This window comes from Leptinotarsa decemlineata, unplaced genomic scaffold, assembly GCF_025532065.1.
Source record: "Leptinotarsa decemlineata unplaced genomic scaffold, Ldec_3_MD MMD2_tig00002082_RagTag_RagTag, whole genome shotgun sequence".
Classification (NCBI taxonomy): Eukaryota; Metazoa; Arthropoda; class Insecta; order Coleoptera; family Chrysomelidae; genus Leptinotarsa; species Leptinotarsa decemlineata.
In genome coordinates, this window is record NW_027412573.1 from 3,586,383 (window position 1) to 3,593,533 (window position 7,151).

Consider the following 7,151-nt stretch of genomic DNA (forward strand, 5'->3'; position numbering starts at 1 on the left):
ATTATATATTTTTCGATATTCTTGAATTATTTTCTTCCAAATAAAAAAAATAGCCACGCTCGAGAATGTCGAGATGACGTTTTTTTTTCACAACTTTGCTGCCCTTCCCTTTCTTTACGTCACTCTCAAATTGTCAGATTACTGAAATATACACTTTTTAGCATGTAATTAACTCACCCTACCTCAATCTGACGCGCTCGAGAATTTCTGATGATCATTTTTTTTTACTAATCTGATCCTTTATCCTTCACGGGCGGCCTTATATATGGGGCTCATATTTGGTAGAGGTATTTAACCGGGTACAAGGTATCCCCCTGTATATTAATCTGCCGCGCTTCAGTAAATCCCGAAATCTCCGCTTGGGCTCCCCTATTATGAGCCTGAGGGTGGAGAACGAATACCGTAAAAGCGCCATAGGTGGTTATAAAGCACTGTTAGGGCTACGTTTTGTCGATAGATATAGGCAGAAAGCGCATATGCTGGACATGCTGACAGCAAGTGCATTAGGGTATCAGGCGCCTCGCGGTATGCCCTGCTTCTTGTGTCAGAAACCTCTATACCCATCACGCGACTACGATAGACTGAGTTGTTGAAGGCACCTTCCTGGCCAGCCATGATGAAACCCTCAATTTCCAACTTCAGCCCACTCGGCCTGAGGAAAGCGAAGATGAGACGTTTGGATGCATGCATTGGCTTATCCAAAGTGTTTCTGCAAGAGTGAAGTGATATCTATGGCTTTTATATAGACCTTTTGCTTAAATTCCTGCTCTTTCATGGTCGCGGACCATGTAGAGAAATGGATCCGAATTCCTGATGACTCTACAGGCTCCATATAGTACCATTCTGTCACGTAGACACTTCAAACTCAAATGTCCACGATCTCCTTGTTGACGAGGGAATTGTACAACCGTGAAACGAACGGTTTGGGATGCAAACTTCTATGGAGATGCATCATTTTTCGGGTCTTTACGTCAGTTTATACCGGGTTCATTTCACTACTCCAAACGACAGAGTTCTTCACTGCTGTTACCTCTTGTAAGTGGCGATTTTCACCCCGAGGTAAGTATACGTCTCTCCGGCATCCAGATGCTTGCATCCAGCTGCACATCATCTCCGTAGTCCCCGCATCGTCCTCTTTTGAGATAGACTGTTGCACATTTTTGTATCCCACCATGCATGCGTGTACTCTTTCACCAACCTCAATGAATGATGGAGGTCCTTTTCTTCAGAGGCATAAAGTTTAAGATCGTCCATATAAAACTAATAGGTGGCCTTATGCTTTCGGTTTCTGGGGGTATCACAGTTATACCCTCGAGTATTTCTGAGCGAAACGGAGATGCAGTAAAGAAGAGGACTGAGGGAATCACCCTTAAATAGACCCTTTCTAAAAGTAACCCACCCTGTTTGGACTCTAGCCTGACCAGAAGTTATTACTATTATTACAAAAACAGTCATTTTCGGTACCATTTTAAGATTCATATAAAATCTGTAGTAGCACTTTATTATCAGTAGCATTAGAAGTATCAGTTATCTGTGATAACTAATCACATTGTACCGTGGGGATGTCTCATATAATGACGTTCTGTGCTGTGGATTTTTTAAAATAGCTCCGTTACTTCCACTAGCATGCCATTCTAATGAAGAACATATTTCAAAAGATCTGAATATCACGAGATGGTAGCTCACTCATTACTCACTTCGTTTCCCGTTGGAAAGAGATAGTTCTTTGACCTTTTCCGAGAGGATGCTTTCTTGTTTCTTGACGTGGCTGTGCATAATCTGGAAGGACTTCGTTAAAATATCGTATTTGCCACTTGACAAACTTGACAAGACGTTCTTTGTGGCATCGTGACAAATTGTACTATTCTAGGAGAATGATGAGGAATATCAATGATAGAAAATATTGATATTTGAGTATTTGAACTGTACTTCTATTCAATGAATCAAAACCATAGTTTTTATTGGCCTAGTGTTTTACGGAGGGTTGATTCTTTATGAAAAGTATATTAAAAGTCACTACTAATGAAAATTGTTTTATAATACAGATTCACCAATCAAAAAAACTCTCTTGTGCAAAATAATTTTGAAAAATTACAGAAACTAATTGAGGGTAAATAAACTGAAAATCATGTTTCTCACAGATAACTACTGAACTATAAATTGTAATGGAAAACTTTATTCAGGTGTAGACAGGGCAACTTGTTAGCTACAATTAATGTTTCCTATCCTGGGACAGTGACGATGTTGGTTATTTTCATTTTAAAATCCCATTCCTATCTTTCATTACCTGAAAACGAAGAAAAAGTTGTAGACTAAGCCGTTTTCACAGAATTTGCAGTGAATAAATGGACAAAACCTGTTTAACTAATCAAAATGAAGATAAATCAGAAATCACATTTGACGAAATACTGAATTAATATTTGCACATTGAAACCTAACGACCAATGGAGCCTTTGGTGTAATGCTGCCCTCTATAATCTCGAATTTCAAGAAATCTTGGTGGGACGAATGCAAAAAACTGTCATTCTTGTCTGATTGCGTCTTCTAGGGCACATCATTATTGGACCCAATGGTCACCCACCCCACGATGTGGGTAGTGGTTACTGAGGCTCTCTGATCACACTTGCACCATAACAGTTCTCATTTGTTCCATAGTTTTAACATAGACAAAGAAACACACTTTTTTCAAACTGAATCACATGACAGCTGTCAGTGTCAATAGTGTGTTCTCTCTCTCTCTCTTTGTTCTTCACCACATGGCCTTTATCGGTAGTCCATAATGGGGAATGTTCCTCAATTTGGGTTATTACAGCAAATGCAAGTTTGAACAAAATAAAGTTGAATTTAACTCATGAGTTTTTCGAATTCACTTCGAAAAGTATTCAAATTGATGTTTCAAATGTTGGGTTTTAATTTTTAAAAGGATTTGTTTCTAATTCACATATTGGCAACAGCGCCTATATCAAGTTGAAATAATTTATACGTACCTAGATATTCTACTCAATCAACAATTAAGGCAAAATATAAATTATAGTTCAATACCCACAAGCCACATAAACAACAGTTGTTTTGTTATTTATTTAGGTTAGGTGTTATTTAGATAGGTTAGGTGCACAAAATGTCATATGTCACAGAATGTCTTCGGAACTACTGAAAACTACTTGATTTTCGTCAGGAGGAACATTCCCCATTTTAAAACAAAAACTGTGTATAATAAATCAATTAACTAATCTTCTTTATATCAGTGAGGAGTCAACCTCTTTTAATGTAGTGACTTGTTCTATTGTATTGACATGTTTCAATTGTTCAAATTTAACATTCTTTTCAACATGGCTTCCTCACTAACAGTTAGTTGAGCCCTTTGTATTAATTTTATATTGTACTATCATCTTACAACTTTTGTAGCTCTTCCTTGAAGATGAAATTTTATCGAAATATTGGATTAACTCATCAAAGATATTTTCCAAGTTTAGTTTATATATATAATCAACATTTGTTCACAAAAAGGATTTGAAGCTTTGATAACTTCTAATTATATGCGAGCGCTTTCGATAGTAGACTGTGCTATCAGACTGAACATTTTATCTTCTTGTTTGTTCTTTCATACGGTTAGAACGTGACGTGAAAGTGACGTTTCATTTATATTTCACAACATGGGCATAATAAGAGCAAACAATGGATTAGTTTACTTCATCAGTTCGGACTTCCATTGTCTAATATAATATAAATTGATTTGAAATCCCTGAAAGAAATAAAAAGATTAACCGAAAATAACAATTTTATTAAAACAAAAAACTGAAATTACAAGGAAATAACATACAAGCTACAACCAGAAAATAAAAAATTGAAATATTCATAAAAGCTGAAAATTAAAAAATATTATTAACAAAAATGAAAAAATTAAAAGATTTTATTTTTATTTTTATTTTTCAGTTAAAAGATTTCATTTTTATTTTTCATTTTTGTTAATAATATTTTTTAATTTTCAGCTTTTATGAATATTTCAATTTTTTATTTTCTGGTTGTAGCTTGTATGTTATTTCCTTGTAATTTCAGTTTTTTGCTTTGATAAAATTGTTATTTTCGGTTAATCTTTATTTTTTTCAGGGATTTCAAATCAATTTATATTATATTAGACAATGGAAGTCCGAACTGATGAAATATACCACGAAACATTGTCAAACACCTTCAAACAAACCAATGGACGGGTCATTCAAACAGACACTTACCAAAACATTCTTTCACGTGATACAAGTGACAAAGAGTTTCATTTTGACAAAATGCAATGCACACTTTTCATATAACCCATTGTTTTGCGTGCAATGATTTCCAATTCACAAGAAATACTCTAAAATTCACAAGGAACACCTTGCGAACTATTTTATCTTTATATTAAGATTTGAAAAGACGGTAGAGGTGAATAAGGGGGTTCTCCAATTCATTTTTTACACAGTTCTTGAGTTTTCTCTCTCCTCTTTTATTGTGAGGAAGTGACGTTTTATTTACAGTTGAGAACATAGACATGATGAAAGCAAACAACGGGTTAGTTAACGGGGGTAAAACTACATCCCATTTTTGATTAAACACGCTGTTGACCATTTTGACGTCATTCAAGCGGGAAGTTTCCGAAAAAAGCTTCCATGCCATAAAGATCACCTCTCGCTGCACTTTTCATTGATGGAACCCCGACACCCACGACTCCTCGAACAAAAAAGCAAGCTGCAGCCTCTCCTCTTTCATAAGAACAGACAAATAAAGTACTGATGCTCCGCGATACGAGGGAAAATGGAACTCCTCACCTACAGCAATCCTCGATCTCCTCAAAGCAGAATTAGCCACACGACACGTCACTAACCCCACACATCACTGCAGTCCCCGAGAAGAAACCGATCGCCATGAATGAGTCGCAATGGTCGCAATAAATGCAATTCAATCGAAAGGGCATTCATCCAGCATCCCTATGGATCACGCCGGCAACAGGTCGATCATGCGCTGACATATCCAAGCTATCGACCGTTTCTTCAGGCATTCGCTCCTGTCACAAAAGACTCATCCGCGAAGAGGCTTTTCAAAAATCCCATTTCCAGTCACAATCCGCCTGCATCAAGAATTCATGTGAATGGGTTTTGAAAGATGCTGGCAGTGTTTCAAGAAAGACGCGGGAAAAGGACCGGAAATGCTTGTTTACCACTGGTTTGGAGGGGATGTTGGGGTCGATATTACTTGTTTTTGTTTATTTGGATGCGATGGAAGTTATGCTATTTCAGACATAAGATTCACGTTGTTGTTGTTCTGCATTATTTTGTTTTGCGAGCGAACAACAAGAGAGAGAAGGTTGATGTTGACATTTTTTTGGTTCCTTTTCTCTAGACTGGAATTTGAATATAACTCCACTATTGAGATATAATTACGATAAGATAACTTTTTACTAATTTCAATATAACAAAATAAATATAGGTGAAACCAGGGCTGTAGAAATCCAAACCAAATTTGCTGATAAAAGCATTTTGATTATAGAAATATATAGATCACCTTCAACAAAAATCGATGTTTTTAATGAAAAACTTAACGAATATCTGCGGCACTGTCCAAAAACTAACATTAATAATATTAATATTCTGAGCAACAATGAACAAGTACAAGATGTAATAGGGGCCAGCGGCAGCTCGTCAGAGGAGGCAAGGGAGGCTTAGCCTCCCCATAAAATTTGAGGCTATTCATCGCAATAAATTGAAAGATATTGACAAATAATTATGATTATTTTTTTCCAAAAATGCTTGGGTATCATTACTTTACCATCAATTTTTAATATAAATACATAATATGGCCGAAAAAACGCCATCACTCACTATGTAGTACGTACCACACTGTATCCTGCATCAACAAATGTCAAACGCACCGCTCATGAACTAATAAACCATCAACTCGAAATAATAAATGCCATACGTTGCAAGGGAGCCAAGCCTCCGACCGCTTTGAAAAAAACAAGCTCCGCGAGACCGAAACAACCACCGACATACGTCCCGATTTGTAATTTCAGTTGCGGAAATTATAGCGTCAGAGGAGGCTAGCCTCCAGTTGGTCTCCGTTAGTGTAACATTGCGTTTGTTTTTTATTTAATTATTCGGACGGGATGCCATGACGGACCGGGAATGAAAAATATTTCAGTAAATCGTTTTAGTGTTTTTCGATAATATTTGTTATTTGTGTATAAAACAGGCAATATTGTATTATAGCAGTGCTTTTTGGTAACATTTTCAATGTGTTTTTAAAGTGTTTTTTTTTCAATTTCAAGGTGTTTTCAGGTTTTCACTTATCAGTAAGTTTTTTTTTTCCATTTCCATGGATAAGTTGGACAAAATTAAAAAATCTGACGATATAGTCGATTGGTTGCTGACAAATAATTTCAAGTCTTTATCTTATGATAATAAATTTTACATTATTTAAACTCTGGGAAGGCCTCAACCAAATTTGATTTCAGTTAAGGCGTTAGATGATCGACAAAATCGAAGATTTAATATTAGTTGGTACGATAAATGCGATTGGTTAACCGGCTCTATTAAACGAGAAAAACTTGTTTGTTGGCCCTGTGTTTCATTTTCCGTACAAACCAAATACCAAACGTGGTCTAAAATAGGATACTCCAATTTAAAAAATTCACCTCGTTCTACAGAAAAACATTTTAAATCTAAGGAGCATATATTTTCGTCTTGTAAATTAAAATTGTTTAGCAAACAAAATATAGCAACAGCTATATCGTCTTGGTTGAGAACGAATGTTATGTTTACTTTTAGTTTCATTTTTAATTTTTTCCTTCCTATACCAAATTACAAAATACGCCTTACAATTCACCTTTCAAAAAGCGGGACCCTCACAGACTATATTGAACTTGAATGACTGCCGATTGAAAGTAGTTTGCGGGTTCCTTGTGAATTCACTTAAACAAACCAGATTCAACCTTCGTTCCTACCCCATCCTTCCTTTCCTTTTCTGGCAAGACACGACTCTCACCTCCCCATTGGTTCTTTCTGGACAATAAAATTTACTTTTAGACCTGTTTTCATTAACATAATTAAGTACTTGTGCTTATAAAATATTTGTAGCAATTTTTAACAAAACTTTTATATTGGAAGAGAAAAGTATTATTTATT